This window comes from Vespula vulgaris, chromosome 20 (genome assembly GCF_905475345.1).
Source record: "Vespula vulgaris chromosome 20, iyVesVulg1.1, whole genome shotgun sequence".
In the NCBI taxonomy this organism is placed as follows: domain Eukaryota; kingdom Metazoa; phylum Arthropoda; class Insecta; order Hymenoptera; family Vespidae; genus Vespula; species Vespula vulgaris.
Window position 1 is genome coordinate 1,667,669 of NC_066605.1, and position 23,874 is coordinate 1,691,542.

General features: G+C 34.3%; 1 protein-coding gene across 1 annotated transcript in view; it reads left to right on the forward strand.

Moving 5' to 3' along the window:
- LOC127071055 (cyclin-H) overlaps positions 1–23,874 on the forward strand; it is a 65,936-nt gene that overhangs the window by 28,626 nt on the left and 13,436 nt on the right. Inside the window, exon 2 of the mRNA XM_051009873.1 lies at positions 10,143–10,210. The gene's annotated coding sequence lies outside the window, so the exon portion shown is untranslated. The remainder of the gene's footprint in view (positions 1–10,142; positions 10,211–23,874) is intronic.

Sequence of the window (23,874 nt, forward strand, 5' to 3'; positions counted from 1 at the left end):
ATCTGACGTCAAGCAAATCTCGAATTCCGTTGGCGTGGGCGGGTGTGACTCGTCGAAATGGGCTCGTCATCCTCGTTCTCCTCCTCGTCGTCGTCGACGTCGTCGTCGTCGTCGTCGTCGTCATCGTTGTCGTCGTTGTCGTCGTCGTTGTCGTTGTCGTTGTCGTTGTCGTTGTCGTCGTCTCCCTTCTCGTCTAAAGAGCGTTCCTCTCCTTCACTTTGCTAGCATATCGACAACTGCGAACGGGCAGCCACCACCGTCAACCACCACCTCCACCTCTTTCTCTTCCTCCTCATCCTTCTCTTTCACCTCCTCCTCCTCCTCCCCTTTCTCCTTCTCCTCCTCTTTCACTCTCCTCCTCCTACTCTTTCACCTCCTCCTCTTCCTCCTCCACCTCCATCTACACCTCCTCACTTGCCTCCTCCTACATTAAGCACTTCGCAACGACAATTTGCGATACATTTGCAAGAGCACGCTGACTTCTCCTAGCAGATCCATCTTCCTCCTGCTTGAAAATTTTCCTCGAAAGGAGAGTAGTGTATTACATCTCTCTCTCTCTCTCTCTCTCTCTCTCTCTCTCTCGTTCTCTATCGTTTTCTCTCGCTCTCTCTCCCTCTCTCTCTCTCTCTTTTTTGCGTTTTTTTTTCTTTTTATCTCTCCTCTCCTCACTCATCGTCCCCTTTTTTTATTTCATCTTGTTTTCTTTTCCCTTCTTTTTTCATTCGCACCCTTCGAATTTCAAAAGATTTTCTTTCTCGCTAATAATAATATTCATTTTATTTCGAGATTATATTTTCTATGACTAAGTTTTCTATATCCGATAAATATTATTTCGTGAAGTAGCTAAACATTTTGACGATAGTTTTAATTGAAATGCGAATGCGTCTTTATAAGGGTAATACGGAATCGTATTTCACACGGGGTCTCGACGTACCGTGTACGAAGTCGATTTATCAGCAAGGCCAACCGTTGTCATGGGGATGCGACCCGCCCTTTTAACTCCACTTAGGGATACCCATGCAAACTGCGCGTGAAGCTCCAATGGAAAGTATAATCATCGATTGAGAAATCGGTTGGATTTGAAATAAAAGGAAAATTTAAGAAGTCTCTTTTAAAAGGTTTCGAAAAGAAAATGAAAAGGAAAAAGGATGCTTCTGAAACAACATTAGTTAATAGAAGATCTCATTCTCTCTCTCTCTCTCTCATTTCAAATGAGGAGGCTGAAGGTAGAGAGAAAAAAAGAAAAAGAAAAAAAAATCCCTTCGTCATAGAAGAACAGGAAGTAGTCCTAAAAGCTTCCCCGGCACGTTTAAGGACTCTTAATGATATCCTAGGAAAGTCAATGTCTAAGTTAATCCTCAAGAAGAAGAAGAAGAAGAAGAAAGAAAGAAAGAAGAAGAAAAAGAAAAAAAATCTTTTATCGAAGCAACAATCTCGTTCGCACGAGGATTTGCTTCGAGATATCGATCTGAAGTGTAAACGTGCGACAGTTAAGTCGATTTAAGATCTATCTACGATCCATTTGAATTTTTTTCCTCGAAGAAAATCAATTCAGCGACTTTCTCTCGATGAACAGACGGAGGATCTCTTTAACGATCGATGGCGGTAACGTTTTAACTCGAAACATTTGAACCAATTTTGATCGATCCAATGATCGAGATCGAATACCTTCGATCGTGGGATTTCTTTTGACGAAAAGAAAAAAATTAAATAAGTAAGTCGAGATATATTTAAAAGGGGACTATCCTTAATTACAATTACGATAATACGTCAACGACGTATAAATCGTCTTTCGAATTAGCAACTTCCTGTATTTTCGAATGATCCATCCTGGATCGTTTCGAAGTCGTCGGAGTCTCGTCTACGCTCGAAGGTCGTACCGATCACTTTTGTTTCGTTTTTTTCCTTTTTTCTTTTTCATTTTTTTCCTTTTTTCTATTTTTTATTTTTCAAAAGTAACAGCGACCATTCTCCCACGATTCGTACAGCGTGTATTACATGAAAGGTATACACGGCACTCCTACTTAATTGCTGTTTATATCGGGCAATTCTTTGTTCTTTTTTCCTTTTTTCTTTTTTTATTTTCTTTATCTCTCTCTCTCTCTCTCTCTCTCTCTCTCTCTCTCTCTCTCTCTCTCTCTCTCTCTCGTGTCTTGTTTTTTTGTCTTTTTCAAGACTCCTCTTTGTACCGTACGTACTACTACGTATTAATGTACGTATCTATACGTTACGTGTATGCGTACTCTCGTATATACTAACTGTCTGTAGAGTACTATAAGCAGAGTAACATCAAAGGAACCTCGCTCGTGTTTCCTCTAGATTCCTTCCTTTGTCGTGGGCTACTACCGTATTTTTAACCTTTGAACTACCACTCGAGTTTACACTCGCATAGTTATTTTGTCTCTTTTACAAGGCGTACGTTTGGTTAAGCGCGATAATATTATACGGTATTCATTTTCTTATTAATATTTTCTCTTTCTTTTATTTCTTTCTTTTTTTCCCTTTATTTTCTTTTTACTTGGGTTCGTATAATTACAGATTGTCATCGAGATTTCAATTGTAAGAGCGATTTTATGTAACAATGTAATTCGAACTAATAAGTAAGTACGCGGATTCATCTACAAAAGATCTAATATAGTAAGCTCGTAAACAAGCATAGTTATTTTGTCTCTTTCATAAAACATTTACGTTTGGTTAAGCGCGATAATATTATATGGTATTCATTTTATTATTAACATTTTTTGTTTCTTTCTTTTTCTTTTCTTCTTTACTCGGATTTACGTAATTACAGATTGTCTTCGGGATCTAAAATGAAAGATCGATTTTATGTAATGACGCAATAACTCGTATTAATTGTAAGTAAATTAATTCATTTACAAGATCTAATACAATAAGTTCCCCTAGTAAAGGTAGTTATTGTCTCCTTTACAAGACTGATAATATTACAGAATATAGTAATTATCTGATTAACATTTTTCCCCTTACAACGTAGATATTTATCTAATTACAGATTGTCGTCGATATTTAAAATGAAAGATCAATTTTATGTAATAATGTAACTTGGGTTAATTTACAAAAAAAAAAAGAAAGAAAAGAAAATAACAGAAATCAAGAAGTTATAGTAAGTTCGTAATAAGCATAGCCATTATCTATTTTACAAAACATATGTTTGGTTAAGCATGCTAATATTGTGTAATACTAATTTTCTATTGAATATTTTCACTTTTCTTGTGTACTTACGTATGTCGATTGTAACATGGTTTTATATCTTGGTTCTATATAGTAAATTCGTAATGAGAAAAAGAAAAAAAGGAATAAAGAGAAAGAAAAAGAGAGAGAAAAGGAAAGAGAGAGAGAGAGAGAAAAGTGAGAAGAACCCCCTGCTGCGTGTTGTCGGCTACCTGGCTACCAGCTATATCTTAGAAGTCTGCCTAAGGCCTCGCATTCATCATCGTGGACCACCTCCGGTGACACACGACGCATCGAGATTAAAAACAGCAAGTCTAAATTCAAACCTGAATATAGGTATTAACTCAACCTTCATCTTGTATATAAGTATATATATATATGTCTGTGTAAGAATATCGTATATACACGATTGTATGTACATACTATATATGCAAAAGATTTCATTTTTTTAACGATTATTTTTAAATTATTTTAAGAATTTTGCATTATAATTGTTGATTTTATTATTAAAAAAAAAACACTCCGATAATTTATATCCGAAAGAAAATGATACATTCGTTTTATTATTTTAAATCGATCTGATATCTGAAAATAATCAATGAAGATTGTTAGGTTTTTAATGATTATGATTGTAGTATTATAAAATATAAATTTTACATAATTTCGGTAAAGCAAAATCATAAAGATTTTCTTATTTATTTATAAAACGATAAAACGATGAAAGTAACAAAATAATGAATGTTATATTTAGCTTAGTTATATTATAAAACTAAGTCATTTTCTCTTTAAAGAATAATAATACTGCTGCTAATAATGATAAGATACGATAAGCATGTTTTGAGATAATATCTAATAATATTATACGGAAAAGATTCACGGTGCGAAACCGGTTGATGACATAAGAAGCTTGTCACGTTAAGATTGATGCCCGACAACGTAGTTTACCCTTTTTGCGCTCCCGATATCGTGTATCAGCTTGGTGTATACTCTCATACATATAATTTCTGATATGCATAAACAAGATTGATGAGTAGACCCACGCGTGTGTTCACTTGAAATATTTCGCGAGGAAGAAGAAGAATAAGAATAAGAATATAAAGAATATGAAGAAGAAGAAGAAGGAAGAGGAAGAAGGAGAAGAAGAAGAATCTTTCACAGCTGTGCGAATAGCTCGAGGATATTTCTTACATAGAAGAGAGAATTAATCCTTCTTACAGGATTTTTCATTGTCGACAGGAGCAATACGAAACTCTGTTTCCGAAGACTAGTATAATTACAGTTCTCAATACCACTATGGTGGTGTAACAAGAACTTCGAGAAATGATTATTAATGATGTCCTACTATAGTCATTCAAAGAACAAAAAAAAAGAAGTAGATCATTGTTGGGAAAGATTTTTTCGTTGCTTTCCATTTTTTCTCTATTTTTTCACCTTCGTTTTTTCTTTTTTCATTTCTTTCTTTTTCTCCTACGTATTTTTTTCTGTTTTCTTTTTTTGTTCTTTTCATTTCTTTCTTTCTTTTTTTTTCTTCATACGAAGTAACTCCGCTTCTGGGTAAGGTGGAATAAAACGTAATTACAAATTTAACTCGGTCAACGACGGAACGAAACGAGATAGATCCGCGTTCCTCGGTGGTATATACGCAAATGAGCTGCATCGAATCGCTTTCCTCCACTCCCTCTCCACCCCAATCACTCTACTCACCCCACTGTCCAAAGAAATCGAGCTTCTCTAGATAGCCGGAAAAAAAGAATAGATAAAAAATGTGAAGCAAGAAGAAAAATAAAAGAGAAGGAGAAAGAAGGCTTGAGGAGGAAGGGAGAAGAGTTTTTGGAAAGATCGTAAAAAAGTTTCAGCGAGATAGAACCACGTAAGAGAACAAAAGATGCAACGACTTAGTTCCGCATGGAATCGATTCCTCTTTCTCTCTCTCTCTCTTTCTCATTCCTATTACGAGGCTCCATTTATCTGTCCTTTCCTATCTCCCATAAAGAATACGTCGCGCGTGCTTCTCATCCCTTTCCTTTTCTTCATATTCGTTGTCGTCTCCTTCGTCGTCTTCTTCGTCTTCTTTATCTTCGTCTTCGTTTTCGTCTTCGTCTTCGTCTTCGTCTTCGTCTTCGTCTTCTTCTTCTTCTTCTTCTTCTTCTTCTTCTTCTTCTTCTTCTTCTTCTTCTTCTGGCGATCCTCCATCTCGCGTTTCCGCTCGAAGCCTACCCGCGGTGTGTCCGTGGATTCACGGTGATGATGATGATTAATCGTCGCACCTTTGTCTCGCGATAATGAGATTTTGGCTTGCGCAACGCGACTCCACCTGTGCGAGCGCATATCATCCAGTCAGTCACGAGTTCTGTCTAGAAGTAAAAAAGAAAAAAACAAAAAGGAGAAAGAAAGAAAAAGAACAACAACAACAACAACAACCACAACAAAAACAGAAAAAGAGAAAATACAAAATAGAAAGATTCTTACGGATGTTTTCGATTTACGTCAAGTGGAAGTCAATTATGGTTAGATCGGTCATCGTCTTTCTAACTCGATCTCCTCGTCCGAAGGATCTATCGATCTTTCTAAATATGATCGACGAATCTTTTCTAAAATCGGAACATAGATGTATTTTAAATATTCGATTGTATTGTATGCGATATTTTCCCATCTTCGATGATAATGACATTAAAATTAAATCATTAAGTCGAAGAGAATAAAAAAGTATATATATGTATGTATGTATGAGTACCTACTTAGAATCGGTCGAGTGTCTCCGTTTAATAGATGTACAAAAAAAAATTAATACATTTTTAATATATTATAATTAAGTATGTAACTATGTACACGTTGGCATATATACTATATATACATATATATACACTTTCATGATCAAATTTTTTGATGATTCGATATTTTGGTCATATTATTGTAAAAACTAAGATGTAAATATTCATACGTCTTGATCGAAACACGAAGTGATATATATATATATATATATATATATATATATATATATATATACAAAAGTAAAATGCGGAATCATCGTCCTGTTTACTTTTTTCCACGTAGTTCTGTGAAACAAGTGAAAGGTCCCTTAATTGCAACACGTGTGTCTCTCTAAGCGGTATGCGAGCTGCTAAGCATAAAAGGAATTACTGTTAGGGAAGCAGGCGTGTGCATAAGGACACACAGAGCTTGTGGACTCCTCTCTCTATCTCTTTCTCTTTCTCTCTCTCTCTCTCTCTCTCTCTCTCTTTCTTTCTCTCTCTCTCTTTCTCTTTCTATCTCTTTCTCTCTGTATGGAGACTCGACGCAAGGAAGCGTGGAACATTTGACTACGGCCTGTCAGAGTGTCAGCCAAGCCCATCCTCTTTCACAACGTAGGAAATATTGTAATTGCCTTTGAGGAGTTTCCTCCGTGACATACGCCGACTTGGTGTCTTATCCGATTCGATTCCCAAGGGGTTCAGAAACCTCTCGACCTTGAAACCGGACGAAACTTGGATCAACGACTTTTCATTCGTCCATACTTCCTCTGTTCTTTCTTTTCTTTTTTTGCTTTTTGTTTCCTTATTTATTACCCTTATTGATCATTTTAAATTAGATATTTATATTGTCATATAAAAAGACAATACTGCTATTATTACTCAGAATTGAGGCGCAATCCTTAAAGGGGTTTTCCATCTTCAAAAATATCAAGCGAAGTGTAATAAATAGAATTTTCTCAACAACTGCAATATTACTTTGGGATTATCGGTAATAAAAGAATTTCGTTTGTGATAGGATATAATGGATATTAAAATAATCGTTTTTTTTTTAAATTAAGGATTAACATTATTAATGATGCTAAATATATTGGATATGATAGAAAAGTATCGAATATTGTCGAAAAAATTCGACAATTTCTTCCTTTCCCATAGACATAGATCGAGGACATGAATCACGTGGGACGTTGAAAAGAAAAAGGAAAGAAGATTGTAGAAGGGAAACAGAGAGAAAGAATGAGAGAGGAAGAGAAAAAGAGAAAGAGAGAGATAAACAAGGTGGCATGCCGAAGAACATGGGACCCGCTTGTAGTGGCATGTCGCTGGACCGATTGTTCTCTTCTTCTCAGGCCTTTTCCTGAAACAGAATCGCCAAGTTAAGAGATTCGTCGGCTTGGCGGATGCAAGCAAAGCGATTCCCCTTAGCATTGCAATCGATTGTCCGATAATATCGGTCTCATTTGTCAACCGTGGCAGCCCGTTTAAATGCAAATAAGAAAGCTGAACGATCGGGTTATATCGTTCGATTGCGAATCGTGTTTAGTATCTACTATCATTTGTTCGAAGAGGAAAAAAGAGAAGAGAAAGAAAAAGAAGAATCAAAAAAAAGATCGACGAAAAAAGGTTTGTTTCATCATTAAACGCAATTGCGACGGGGTTAACTTCCTGTTTCCTCCGATCTCGCGTCCGCGTTTCATTTTCGTTTTAGTTCTTCTATGTTTTGTAGCCATCCCAAGACGTTGGGAAGAATGACTGATGGGGGAACCGAGAAGCATCCGTGTACGAACTGATGGATATAACGTGTGGAGTAGAATGTGAGGATGGATAGCGTTATATAAAAAATAATAAATTAACTCGAGCTCGCGGGGGGTTCGAAATTTCAAAGGGCTGCCGCCATTGTCCTCGCTTTTACCATCTCGCTACTGTTAATTAACCTCTTGTAAGGAGTTGAGGAGATATCGGAGAGTCTTCTTTGCTTTTTTTTCTTCTTTGTTCTTTTTCTTTTTTTTTCTTTTTTTTTTTTTGATTTTTTCCGACATATGGCCTTCCTCCGTTATAAAATTATTAGAAACTTATAAGTTTTTTTCATCTTATTCTTTTCCTTTTTCTTTTTTCCTTCTTCCTAAACACGTCCCAAAATCATAATTTCTTTGATTTAACAGAGAAGAAAAAAAAAAGAACTGTGGAGATATTAACATTCAATGTATATTCGATATTCATTAACGTAGAAAATATAAATAGAATTTCAAATACTTTTTCCCTCTATAAACGGATTTGTTTTTCAATGTAGCGATTTCTTAGAATCTAGGAAGAAAAAGTAAGGATGTTTTAGAAAGCCGAGGGGGAAAGCGTGACAACGCGGACCCTCCCCGCCGCCATCAGTTCTTGTCACTGACCGTTCGTCTTCTCGCTAACCGTCCGTTCGTTCTTTTCATTGTTTCTCTGACAAAATTCTTCAACAGGGAAATTCGTGAGACGGGTCGAAAGAAAAAGGTAGGTACTTAACTATGCAGATTTTGACCTGCAACCGTTACGAATTTTCCATCATGGTTCACCTTTTTCACATCGTGCTCGTAAATCCCTCCAACTTGGATTTCTCGTGTTTGTTTTTTTCTTTTTCCATTTTCCTTTTCTCCCGCGAAAAAAAAAGAAAATCCTCAACAGAATAAAATTTCTAATCTTTTTTCTTTTTGAATATGTATGACATACCTTTCGAGTAGAAGTTTCCATGCGAAGACAAAAGTCGAATCAGTCTTATCGAATTTCGCTTTCACGTGCCTCGAGATCGGCGAAATCGTTCAAGGCCGTTGTTTTTGTCGTAGAGAAGCTTGCGTAACGATCTTCATAATTCGAGCCGAACACGTAAGCGTTCTTTTCCACGAGCTACAAAACGTCATTACCCGAAAGTCCTTTGCTAAAAACTTCTCGGACGAATGCAATGTGGTGACGTGCGAGAACTTGGAGACGTTCCAACGAAACGTTCCTTCTCTCCTTCGACCTTGTCGGTTAAAGAGAATTCAGAGAAATTGTTTGCAAAAAGTATTGCCCCTCTCTCTCTCTCTTTCTCTCTCTCGATCTCTCTGAATTTAATCCGTGGAAATATTGCAAATAATTTGTTCAATAATCGATACTACGATCCTTCCATTAGATATTATACATGACATTCGGTTAATTTCTGAAAAGAAAATTCGACTTAGATCTCTGCTTGTACAATATTTCAATAATTATTTCATAATTACATCATTAATGAATTTATTTAATCAATAAAACGCATCCTGTCTCTATAAGAAATAAATTCTATAATTTTTAAAAGAGGAAAAAGAAGGTAAAGAAGATACGAAGAAAAATAGGATTATAACTTCAGCGAAGATCTCGCTAATGGAAGTGGTCTTAGTAACTTCAAAGACACACTTCCATTAGAAAAGTGAAGTGACATTGTTTTTTCTTAAAGCAAGATAAAAAAAATATAGAAGAGAGAGAGAGAGAGAGAGAAAGAGGTTAAATAGAAAGAAGGGTGAGGTTGAATGCTGGCAACGGCCGCGGCTCGATTGATTGCACTGCAAGAAGCCCACAAGAGTCTTTGCCTTCCCACCGATGGCTAAGGTTGGACAGATGGACGCACGGTTATGCGTTACAGGTGCTGCCCCAGAGGCAACTCCTCTTCCTTGATCCTGCAGGAACGCAAGAGTCTGCGTTGGTGCTATCGTTCCTACTACCAGTAGGAGGACGCCGACGCTTTTTCTGCGTCCCACATTCCGGCCACGTCGAGCATCCTCCCAGTGTATTTTGCCTTCCGTCACTCGACCGTGCTCCTTTGATCGACGTGTTCACGTCAAAGGGATTTCCTTAAATCTTCGTCTTTTCATTTTCAAGGAAAATTCTTTTCCTCTTTATATAATCTCCTAGATATTTATTTATTTATTATTTTTCGATAATTAGTACAACGATTGATCCTACAATTTTTCTCTTATGTAATTTTCACGTACTATTTTAATTAATTTTGTAAAGTGAAAAATCTTTTCTTGAATGAATTATCCTATTTTTTTTTTTTTTTTTTTTTTTTTGGGGAGAATAATTAATCGCGAAGGTCGAAGATATTTTCTTGAATGTCTTCGAAATTATTTCGAACTAAACTATTCGAACTTTCTATTTTCAGAAAAACTGGAACATATCTTATTGTACTGCAATATTTTGTTGTTGCAGGTGCCAATAATGCTCAACGGGATTCGGAAATGCTCGGATGGTACTATAAAGAACTAGGAACGTTTCAGGTAAAGAAACAAAAAAAAAACAGGCAAGTATTCTAGGTATCATTAGAACATTTCAAAGGGCAAAAATTACTACCTATACGTCACCTTTTGCCGGCAGCTTGCGTCGTTAGGAATAAAAACAACGGAAAAGAAAAGAAAAGAAAAGAAAAGAAAAAAAAAAGTTTTACTTAATCTCTAACGAACCTGACCAGGTGTCTCTCGTATGGTTTAATATATCAATTTCCCCGCGTAAGTAGAGAATAGAAATTTTGTTTTTTGCGTGTGTTGGGATAACGTTTCATAAAAAGTTATTTAGAAATATAACTAAACAGAAAATGTTTTAGCGAGTGAATAAATAAATGGATAAAAGAGAGGAGAGACAAATTTTGAATACACGTTGGTAACCCTTTTGACGAAAAAGAAAGAGAGAGAGAGAGAGAGAGGGAAGTGGAAGGGGAGAAAGAGAGAGAGAAAGAGAGAGAGAGAGAGACAGGTCGAATGTGAGGAAAAGAAGAGGGAGGGTAAGAGAGAAAGAGAAGGAAAGAGAGAAAGAGAGGGAGAGAGAGATGGATATAAAGGTATTCGGGGTGGCGAAGGTAGCGGCGTCGGCCACATCAAAGCATTTACCGACTGCTGGGCTTTGCCTCAGCCTTTGCACGTGTATATGTGTACGTGTATCTGTGCGCGTGTAAACCTACGTAGATATATACGTGCAAGATCCACTCTCTCTCGACTCTTCGATGGAGCTTCGATTCCGGTCGAACCGGTGAACGCGAAGAGGCGCGACCATTCGATTCGTGCTTCCTGTACTATATAAGAGTAATATAACCATGGTAAGATACATATACCATGGTTTAAGTCACAGGCATCCTTCGGTGTAACATTACTGACGTGAGAGTTGCTTTTTTGCGCAGTTAGTTCGAAGTATAATTCAATTTTTAACATTCTCTTATGTCTGCCATGTTACTATTAAGTTACATACTCGTATACGTGTATTCTTTCTTCTTTCTTTTCCTTTTTCTTTTTTCTTTCATTCTCTTTTTTTAAGAAGGAAGAAAAAAAGAATAGCTAAGTCTCGATCTTTTTTTCCGTTTTTGTTCGATCTAAGAACTGCACTTAATATATAGTTATAATATATAGTTATATAGTAGTATAATTTATAATTTGTAATGATATAATTTGTATTACCAGCTTGGTTATATAATTTTGATTCTTCTTTTTTCTTCTTACTTTTTTTTTTTTTTTTTTTTTTTTTTTATGCGAACACGATTTAACAAAATTTTAATTTTTCATCTAACATATGAAAATTTTCTTTTTGCTATACAATAATGTTCGCGTGCTAGTTTCGTTAATCCGTATTATCTCGATCGTTTTCGATTGATCTAGTTTGAATTACCCATAATCGGGAAGAACATTCTAATAACTTATTTAAATTTTCCCTCATTCGAAATCCAGAGCGTCATGGCGCTCGGTGCGTCAAAAAGATTACGGTAACGTGCGGTGGGAAGTCGTAACAATAGTAATTTGCCGTAATAGCTCATCCGCATAGTAGAAACACTTCTTCGTGTAATGCTCGTGTGGGCGCACAGTAGTTGGAGAACGTTAGAATTTGCGCGACATAACACGAAGATGCGTTCGAGTTTTCTAAGATACTATAGTGCTACGAACTCGCCTAATCTGTCATTGACCCTTTCGAAACGATTGTACATAGTTTTTCTATTTTTTTTTTTCTTGTAAAAATATCATTTTTCGATCTGAGAAAAAAAGGATTTCTATGATTGTAATTCTTCTTTAGTTTATTCCTTTTCCTTTTCTTCCTTGTTTTTGCTTTTTAATCGAATTTTTCGAACGATATGAACGACGATATTTGTGTACCATTCATGAAATTAAATGTATCGAAAAGTAGAAATTTTGTAAATAGAAAGTAGAGAGGAATCGAAAAGGGATAGGAAAAGTGTTATATATCGATGAGGAGGATTCGAAGGACTTGATCCTGACCACCATGGTGGATTACTCTCGATCGTAAAGTAACCGAGGCGCAGAAACTCGACGAAACGTGCAATTGAAGCGTCGAGCGAGCGTGATTACCGTCATCAACGAAGTTCAAATACCGGTGTAAACGCTTCGCACTTTCGACTCGCTTGGATATGCGATTGTACGAGATCGTGAGCGGCTAACACACTTTGATCAGAAATTTGCATTGCCAGGAATCGAATGTGATCGATTTAACGAAATATGTTCGAATATGGGAACGTTATTTAAACAATTTTATTTCGTATACCTTTGCATGTTAATTTCTTTTTCATTTTTTTTTATATGGATTTAAAAAAAAAAATTTGACGGAAAATAAAAAAAAGAGAATAGAAAAAAGAAATAATAAAACGGTATAATAATTCATGTAACGTTTCATTCCTCTTTATCTCTTGAGTTCGTAGAGTAAACACTTTAACTGTCAACGTACGGTTATTGTTGTTGTTGTTTGAGAGTGCGCTAAGTCATTCGATTTAATACGAACCACTTACGTTGAAGTAATGGCGAAGGTGATCGCGTACGCGGACGATACGCGCGCATATCGCGTTTTGCGGTCACGCAAAACGAGTCTCCTTCGTCTGAAACGTTTCGTTAGATAGAAATTTTTAAGTTGATTTATTGAAATAGAAATTTACATTTTATAGTTAAACGTAAATTATTATCAATCTGTCTAAATAAATATATGTACGCATAAACGTATATTTCAATTTTAATTTTATCAAGTAAAATAAAAAGAAAATGAAAAATAAATAAAAGAAGTAATAAACTTCTCATTTACATAATGTAATATCGTTATAATGATCATTTATGTGGCCGAGAGATATGTAAAAGCTACATTTCGCGCTATTAAATTTAAAAAAAAAATAATCGATCGAGATCGAGTTGCGATACATCCTACGCCATCTTCACTGCTATCGCGAAAGTCAAGTTGCTTGAATGCTAAAGAATGTAATGTGGTGACCTCTGTCGACGTTCTCTTGAACCCTTTTACCCGCAAGTACATTATTCAAATTCTTTCGTACGATCTCTTTAATATAACATTTTAGAATGCAAATATTCTATTTTATTCATTACATAATCACGATACAACGAATGACTTATTAAATTTATTAGATATAACGTAACAATAGAATCTACCAAATGGAAATAAACTTAATTTTCTTATTTCTTTTTTTTAATATTCGTACGCGCTTAAAAAGTGAAATTTTGTTCTACATACACAATTGTTCCGTTTCTAAAATGCGTCTATTAAATTATAAAAAGGTGCGAAAAAATAAAAAATTTAATGGATCATCGTGATGATCTATTAAGGACCAGTTATTGATATCGATATATACTTGAACTGTCAATTATTCCATTCACAAACTACTCGCCATCTCTTTTACTCCAATTTTCACGCTCTCGCTCTCTTTGAGACGATTCACACGGAGCGCGCAATTAACGTCCGTAAGCTGCTTAATAATATAACGGTCAATTTGCTACGATTAGCCGGTCGGTAATGATAGCTCCCAGAGATAATTTATTGTTAATTATTCCCCGTACGCGTATAATCCGTGAGCGTCCATCAGGGCGTCGACAACTAAATTGACAACTAATTGAAATATTGCTCGTGCCCATAATCAGAGGACAGAGCAAAGGAGAAAAAAAAAGAGTGTGAGAGAGAGAGAGAGAGAGAGAGAGAGAGAGCGAATAAAAAATAAAAAAAAAATAAAAATACACAAATTTTCTAGCGTTGATAGGATAATGATCTTTCCTCCTTTTATTTTCTTTTCACGCGCCAAATTGAACGAAACTAGACACGATTGGGTTTCTCCTTTTTTTTTTTTAATCCTTTTCTTTTTTTCCTGTTTCACTTATCTCGTTCGACATTTCTTTTTCTACTTTTATTTCAATCTAATTCGATCATCGATACTCACCTCATGTCGAATTGAAATTAGCAATCGTATGTACCTTAAAAACGTAATCACTTATATTAGATTTTACCATGGGTCAGTTTTCTTGTAATTTTTTTTTCTTTTTGTTTCTTTTTTTTACAATAAATTCGAGCAAACATAATCACAGCTTTTTCCAAATTTTCTTACTTTCTTAACAAATCCTATGGAAGATTTTTTACTATTTTAATATTTAACCGGTCATCATCAATCGGCTCACTCGTGTCGGACTAACGTAAGATAAGCAATCGTACCTTTAAATCTAATCCCTTGAAATTATATTTAACGATCGTTACTTTCCATGTCGAACAAATTGCTTTATTATTCAGTGAGATCAAGATAGTCTATTACACGTGTAATACGTAGACACATTGTACGTTTTCTCGACAAGAGACGAGTTTCTTTTGGTCGTTCACTAACAAGCTTCGGGATAAACGTAGTACAAATTATGAAAGTTAATTAGATGGACGATATTTATATATAAAAAAAAAAAGAAACGAAAAAAAGAATTCGGAGTAGAAGAAGGAGGAGCAGGAGGAAGAAAAAAAGAAGAAAAAAGAAAAAAGAGAAAAGAAAGAAGGAAAGAAAGAAATATCTTAGGGGAAAGTAAGGAGAAGACATTTTCACAAAGATTTCTTTAGCTTGTTCGATGTACTCTATCTTCGTAGCTGTCTCGAAAAGTGGTTGACCTTGAATCCATTTCTCCCTCTCTCTCTCTCTCTCTTTGTAGACCCTAGCATCACGTTGTGGAACGGATCGACGTTGTTGCAGGCGAAAAGTAGAAAAAAAGAAAAAGAAAAAATAAAAAAAAGAAAAAGAAAAAAAACAAAAAGAAAAAAGAAAAGGAAAAAAAGTATCTGGCATTACACGAGGCGAGCATAAAGTTTCCTTGAATTATCGCGTGGCTTGGCATGCCTCGAGAGAGAGTCTTACGTGTTCGGGGAAGCAATGCTCCTGCTGGTACGGCCGCGAGATGGCCGGAGCCGTCGATCTAAACCTATACTTACCGTCACTGAGATAATCTAGCCCTGGCCTAGCCCACCGTAATCCGCGTGCTGGCGAAGGGGAAGCCGCAAACTCGTGCCGAGCGACCTCGCCTTACTCCTTTTAAGTCAAATGTATTGAGAACATGATGATTTCTATCCGTTCTATAAAATCTCTTAAATATAATTATCTAAATATAAATATTCAGTTTAAAAATTGTTTTCATTGATCATCGGAATAATAGAACTTGTCTGCAAGAAAGAGAAAAGAGACAGTAATTGCGATTGATATGTCATTCGTATCATTTAAAATTCTTATCGCAAAGAGAAAAATTATCGAATTAGTTTTTGGGATAATTTATGTTTATCTGACGAGGAGAGGGACATTTTTTTTATAATAAATTTTCATCAATAATAATTACAAGTTCTATTATATAGATATATATATATATATATAATAACATGTCAGATAATAGGGAAATTTTGTTAAATATATGGCCATGAATTATCCATATTTTAATTCATCATTTAAAATGAATAAAAATCACAAATATTGTTCAACATTTGAATGTAATGAAATGTTATATAAAAAGTTACCATTAATAATCAATCGTACGTTGAATTAAATTTCTTTAAAACGATTTGAAAGGAACCATTGTAAAATATTTTAAGAAGTAAATGATATTTATAAGACACCCTATATGAACTCGTCAGTAAGCCACATGAATTCTCGACTCGTGGGTGGTGTGGTATCCCATGGGTGAGGACGTGGTACGACCAATGGGATTCGAACGTGGGTGGTTGTCGGGCCCTCGCTTTTCTCAACGACTCCTCTCTACCTTCTACCTTCGCGTGGGTGTACTTTAACACGGGCCGCAGCGTGAGCTATCTTTCAAAATGGTGGTCGGCATGCCCCTTTCGAGATTCACTCGTATAGGTTGAATGCAACGAGAACTTGAACCGCCATTGCTCGAACATCTCTTAAACCTTAAGTCAAAACTAATACTGTCAGTGTGAAATTTAAAAAGCAAACTTTACAAATAATATTCCTATGTAATTTTTCATAAATGTAATTTATAAACAAATTTTAAACCTTTCAAAAATAACGTTTGTTTGTCTCTTACATCATTTGGGAAATATTAACAATTTTTTATATGAAGTAACACAATTAAATTTATCATGATTTTGAACGAAATTAAACTTAAAAAATACAAAAATGCATATATATATACGTATGAACAAATGTTGCATTCAAACTGTTATTTACAATAATACACAAAGGATGTAATAATTTAAAACGAATAAAAAGTATTTAACATAAATAACATAGGATTGTAGGAAAAAAAAAAGGAGAAAAAAAAGAGAAGAAACTTTTAACATTTTCTCGACGAACGATTATCATTAATCGACATTCGCGACAAGATCCGTGATCTTTATCTTTATATTTATCATTGGTTGATCGAAAGATCGACATAAGGTAAGTCGCTAGCGTAATTAAACAAGATGATCCGTGACTAGCATGACTGCGTGACTATCATCGCGTAACGAAACGTTTTCCCAATGCTATGGACGCAAAAAGTTGGCATAAATTTTTCTCGAATTTTAATTACTACTAATATACACGCTTGACCACGTAATCCTAAGTAGAGAAAACTCGATATATATATGTGTATGTTTGTGTATGTGTATATATAAATAGGTGTATATATATATATATATATATATATATATATATATATACATATATATATATATATATATATATATATATATATATGTAGACCGACGCGTATAATGGGCGTGCCGAGATTAAAGTAGGATTACCGTTGTTCCGGGTTCGTGTTTAAAATTTTTTTTCTTTTCTTTTTTCTCTTTTTTCTTCTTTTTTCTTTTCTTATTTTTATTTCTCTCTCTCTTTTATTTCTCTCTTTTTTTTTATTAAGGGAACTAACGGTGATAGAGTTATGGTTGGGATGAGATAAGAAAACGTTAATTTTTTTCTCGTAATAATCTATCTTTATTTAATTGTTTTCAATATAACGATTATTTATATTCAATTACATCGTACGATATTACAAAATCGTCGTGATAAAAATTTGGATGATTTCATTTGGTCGAACAAATCTTGTCGAAACGATATCTGTAAAAAAGAAAAGAAAAAAAAAAACAGAAGGAAAAAAGAAGAAAAGGGAAGTAAACAAATCAACACAATTATTGTATTACAACATGATAAAACATTAAATACCTATATCTTATTATTTAAAATTACATTATATAATCTTGAGAGATTGTTAAGAAAACTATTGATGAGTTCATCTGATCGACCAAGCCCTATTCATATCTGTAAAAAAGCAAACATAATTATTGCATTACATAATCTTTATTACGTGTTTCAAGACAATCCTAATTAATAAGGATACGCGTTGATCTTTCTCACAATTATCTAACTTTATTTGATTAAATACGTAACAACTTGCTGTTTTATTTGAAAAAAAAAAAAACAAGAAAAAAAGATAATATTTAACCAAAATTTTTTATTAGTCCATTTGGTTAATATCTTTCGAAAACAAACAAAATAATTGTATTACGCAATGTGAATATTACACGAGAATAATAATTGAAATAAAATGAAAGAACGTTTGTGGGATTTTAGTTAAGAATTTTCGCACGGTCGATTCTTCCGAAGAAAAAGGACTATGCAGACATTTTGTATTCGCTGAGAGATTAGAATCTTTCTGTGGAGGCTCGTGACTACCGGCACTATCGTTGAAACGTCCTGTAGAAATGGCTCCTAACACCTCGACGTTCCCATGGCAAAGTCTTCGCCATGTAAGTCGGTTCCTTGGAAACAATTATGTCCCGTGAGTTATAATAACGTACCGTTCATCTACGATCGTATATATAGTAGTATGTATATATCTATCTGTATATATATATGTATGTATGTATTTATATATACGTGCCTTCTTCTATATTACGTACATTCATACATATATATATATATATATATATATATATATATATATATGTATGTATGTATGTATGTATGTATGTATCTATGTATGTATGTATATGTATACGAATGTATGTGTATATATAGCTAGACCTGCTTTTATCGCGAGCACGTTGCGCGAAATGCTCGCCAGGAAGACGGATAGCCTCGTAAATCTATTGGCAGAATGCATTCTCTTGCGTTTTTCGATTCAATCTTTTTTTTTTTTACTCTTCTCTAAATTCCCTTCCTCCATGATTTATTACCTAACTCCAAATTCCTCCAAAGACGAACCCATAAGATATCTACCAAGAATTTATTTCTTAATTAAATCAGAGATAGATAGATAATGTAAAAAATTTATCGAGATCGAAACGACAAAATTAGAAGACCTTTTAATTGACTAAAGGGATGAATTTTAATCGAATGGTATAAAACAATGCTGATTTATCGACTAACTTGGAAGTTGTTAAAAGAATGCTTCGAATTTTTCTTCTTTTTTTTTTCTTCGTGATTAAATCAGATATGACAAAACTAAAGAGATCTCGATTGACCTTAGATATCAATTTTTACTGAATAATAGAAAACAATAGAATCGTATAATTCCGATGATGTCACTTTTGTAACAGCACTAATCAATCATAAAACATGATCATTGACTATCATTTTCGTATTGCATAATATCGACTCGTAATTCTCGTATAGATCATGCGAGAAATATGTACTAACTAGCAATCGTAATGATTCGTATTGCATCATTAATGCGTTTGCTACAACGAATTATAATAATAATCTATATAGTAACGTTATTTAATATCACACGAAAGACTAGTAATTTTTCACGATAATTATTATGGCAATAATCGAGAACGTTTATGGCGTATCGTCTTGAAACATGCAATATTCATATTCATTGCTTGCTACCGTTCGAAAGAAAAAAAAAAAAAAATAACAAGACAAAGGAAAAAAGAAAAAAAGAAAGAAAGAAAGAAAAAAAAACGACTGTCTTTCTCTTCTTCCTTTAGCTTTTATCCTGTCGATGTATAATACGACACTCGGTATTCGACCAGAGACAACCACCACGACTGCTCGTAACAAACGGAGCCATTGGTGTATTATTGCAGTAATGGCGCCTACCGACTGTCAAGAATAATAAACTCGCTTTGAGACCCTTTCTACCTTCTACCGAGAATGACAAAATTGATAGAATTTCGTGCTCTCTCTCTCTCTCTCTCTCTCTCTCTCTTTCTCTCCCTCTCTCTCTCTCTCTCTCTCTCTCTCTCTCTCTCTCTTTCTCTTTCTCTTTCTCTCTTTCTTTCTCTCTTTCTCTTTCTCTCGAATGATACACCTGTCACTTACAGCACGTCATTCGAACGTAAAGTCTCGCATGACTCGAATCATTTTCGAAGGAAACCATTTTGCCACTCGTGCCGCCATTTCTTCTTTTGTTACGAACAGAAACTTATTCTCTCTCACTCTTTATATTGGATCTCGTATATACAATACAAATTATCATGGGTTATCTTTAAGAAGTAAAGTAGTGTATAAAATTGCATAGTATTTTTGTTCGTTGTGTCAAGTTTACGCGTATAGAGAAGTTCTTTTTTTTCCTCCCTTAAAGAAAGCGTCATGACGTTTTACAAAAGTACTAAGTACTTACTTAGTTCAATCATCAAATTTTTTATGGTTTATCTTTATCAATAAAAAACTGTCAGGAAGTTTCATAATATTACATTTCGTAGGTTTATAAAACAAACGAATTAACTCTGATAATGTTAACTCGATTTTTACAAAAGACTTTTTGCATTAAGCTTTATCACGATGAATGATTCGATTGGAAAATTCATGAATAAAGAAAAAACGCAGGAAAAACACAGAAAGAAAGTAATCTTGTGGTTATTTTTTTTTGGTGTAAGAAAATACGATGAATAATTCTTTTTAGTATTTTACTTATGGCTGCTAAGTTTACGAAGAGAAGAATTATATCGGTTGAAAAAAGAGAAAAAAAGTGAAAGAGAGGAGAGAGCGAAAGAGAGAAAGAAAAAGAGAGAGAGAAAAAGAAGAAGAAGAAGAAGAAGCCCATATACCACGTGCCCCTGAGTTCTCCTTGCTCGGCTTCGGTAATAAGCCAATAAATCAGATTGTACCTGGCGGTACAATTACGTCTTGTAGCTGAAACTCGCAGAACCCAACCCTTCTCGTAAATATTGCCCTCCGTGCTATCTTCTTCTTCCGCAGCCTCCGCTCTTTCTTTCTTTCTTTCTTTCTTTCTTTCTTTCTTTCTTCCTTCCTTCCTTTCTTTCTTTATTTATTTCTTTCTTTATTTCTTTCTTTCATCTTTCTTTTTTGCTTTCATCATCTTCTTTTTTCTTTGCTGCTCTCACGACCCTGGATCACAAGAAAGAATTCCTCTTGTACCCCACGTGTTGTTGGGAGAGGGAGAGAGAGAGGGAAAGAAAGAGAGGGGGAGGGAAACAGAGGGAGAGGAACAAGGGGGAGGGTAACGCCAATGGACCTCTCTCTTTCTCTTTCTTCTTTCCACTTTGTACTGAACGTTTCTCTGTGTAGCATCATTCTTTTTTCTTTTTTTTTTTAATTCTCTTTCTTCGAGAGCTAGTCCAAACCATGGGAACCAAAGAGTGAGAATCTCTTCTGTTCTGTTCGTCTTTAGGGACTTTAATTGCTATCACGCGAGAGACTTACTAATTCGCTAGTGTCAGTCTCTTTGAAAACACGATTGTAGAAAAAATATATGAACTCGATTTCGATTCTCGATCACTTTATAGGAAGTCTATTTAATTGTTAGAGAACTTAACGTAACGTCTTTATATATTATATATATATATTTTTTCCTACTATCTCAAGTAAGTTATCAAAATTATGCTGGTATTACGTAGCATCGTGACGTTTATTACCTTTCAAGTAATACCCTTGTCATTTAAACAAGTCAATAATGTATTTTTGTTAGGCGGATTTAATAGATAGATGTATAGGTGTAATATTTATTTATTATATCCTAATTTCGATATAATCCGTTCCAAGTAGCACGGTTAAAAGTGTATAAAAATTGTGATATTTTTATTGAATGTTGTTGTTGACGTTGTTGTATTTACTCATTCATTTAAGTGTAATTTATCGAGGTAAATAGATATTTGGTTTCTAAGAAAAGGATAAAAATCGAAAATTTTCTTAGTGGGATTTAAAATAGCTAAGTTTCTTTCTCGTTGGCGTGCCTAACAGAGGTAAAACTCGCTAACGGGGAGAACCCGTAGAAGGAACTTCAGCCTCGGGATATAAATCTTTCGCCGACAGATGCGCCGCCCTCGACGTTCACCATCGACCAACCAACCGACCAGAATTTCCGACGGTAACGCCCTGAAAAACCAGACTCGCCTCGAATGCCCATTGCATTTGCATGTCATTTCAAAAGCGATTACACACCCGTCCTTTAGGCCAACTCTTGCGTATTATCATCTTTCTTTTATTTCATTCGATTTGCAATATATGTTTTATTTGCCCAAAGTTTTTCTTTTTTTTTTTTCTTTCTTCTTTCTTAAAGAAATTCTGAACGAAACACCATACGTAATTCTATATTATTTTACTTAAATAATAATTATTTATTATTATTATTATTATTGAATATGATTCGATTGTATATATTAGTTACATATTTCGAAAAACAAGTTCAGAAAATTATTGATTTTATATGATGTAAATAACAATCGATCGTTTGCAGAATCATTATTTTATACGTGGTAAAAGTAAATAATCTGTTGTATTGTCACAAAATTGATTACTTTGAGTTTCTATTGAAAATGATTTAATAATATTGGCCAAACGATTAGTTTATATTTAATGGATATTTTTTAAGTACTATTGTATTAAATAATTGAAACGAATATTCGAAATATCTCGACTTTGCTATCTTTGAAAAATTGCATGTCAGTCTACTTGCGTTTGATTTGCGTGTGTATGTAACGTTGGGTATGTAGCGTGCGTGTATCTACGCACTTTTTGTGACTGTATGAGCACGCGTGTCCGACGGCGCGAAACTTCATTAGAAATGCAAGTGTAACGTGGGCAGAGTACTTACGACCGCAGGGAATTCACGAATCACGCGACGTTGCGCTAGTCTCCCTTTCCCCTCTTTATTTTACTTTCCTTGGATTAATATGTACCTACTTGCTAATTCCGGGGATGTCTTTCCCGTTTGTTTATGTCAATTAAGAAGAAAATTAAACGTTTCAATTAATCGATCAAACTGATTCCTCCATCTAATTTAATACGATTTTCATACTAATTATATACTAATACTAAGAATAATTAGAAAAAAAAAGAAAGGAGAAAGAAAAAATGGAAGGTTTCGTTTAATCGATCGGCTCGTTTTTGCTTTCTATAGTTCATTCTATTTTTTATACCAATTAATCGAAGCTAATTTATTATCACATTTCGTTCGATAACAACGGTTCTTGATCTTTCGGCAATATTTTAACTAGGTACCTACTACTGATATCGTTGGATGAAGGAAGGAACGAATGAATATTCAAAAGGAGAACGAGCTCGATCACTCTTTATCTCCAGACGTCTTTAACTTACGATACGTGTCTGCATTTTCATTATGCTGCTATAACACCGAAGCTTCCTATCATAATTCTCTTTTACCATGATACTAACGAGTATAGATACACCTACCTATCTATCTATCTATAATATGAATTTTTAAAATAATAGTATTTAAAAGTAAATTATTAAACATTTTCCAATTGGATAATTGATTCGTTTTAATATCGAATATTTAATATCGTTCAGGTACATTAATTAAATTTTGTTGACTTCAGTTACTTACTTTGTAAAGGTCTTAGGTAAATTTTCGTGCACGACTTGCACGAAGGTACTCTAAAGGGCTTAAGGTCCAGTATTGGACCCACGGAGGTCGTGCATCACAACAGTCTGGCAGGATAATAACCCCTTCTTCGAGGAGTCTTATTGCCGGACCATGAGCCAAGTGATTGATAGGCACCGAACTATAGTGCCAGGACACCATAATATTTCGAAAGATTCACACTGAGTTAAAAAGTATCGGTTCATTCGTCAATCTTCTTTCTCACGTGAGAAATTTATTCTAACTTTTTGTATCGTGTATATATAACAAAATAAGAAAGTACTTGAATAGAAAAGTAATTCCAAGAAATTTCATCCATTTTTAAATGTATCATTTTTTAATGGAATTTCATTTTAATATTACGATCTACTATATTTTTAGTTTATTTAATAATTAATATAATATATAATATTATATTAACTATTTTTCTTATACACTGGTTGAGCCCAAAGTTTTTATATTTGTAGCGTTACGATATAGAAAAAAGATTAACTTAAAAAGTCTCGATAAAGTGTAATTAATTCTTTTAAAATCACCTAGTGAGTTTTTATTAGCTTACGTATTTTTTGCTTTTGTATACTCCAATATTATTTAATAGTTAGTAGCTATGTAATATATATATTTTTTTAATAGTATAATAAAACGTGTATTTCGGTAAGAAATACTTTCTGAAAGTTGGTTGACAAACGTTTATGATGACAATGTCAATGTTAAAGTCTCCATTAGAAAGGGTTTAATATCTTGATATTTCTTGAAGAATATATACCTTGCAGGAGGTTATAATAGTCAAAAGGTAGACATCGGTTGGTCATCCGATGGCCTGTTTCCCTCGAAACACCAGGTGGAAGCATACGGTATATACCGTG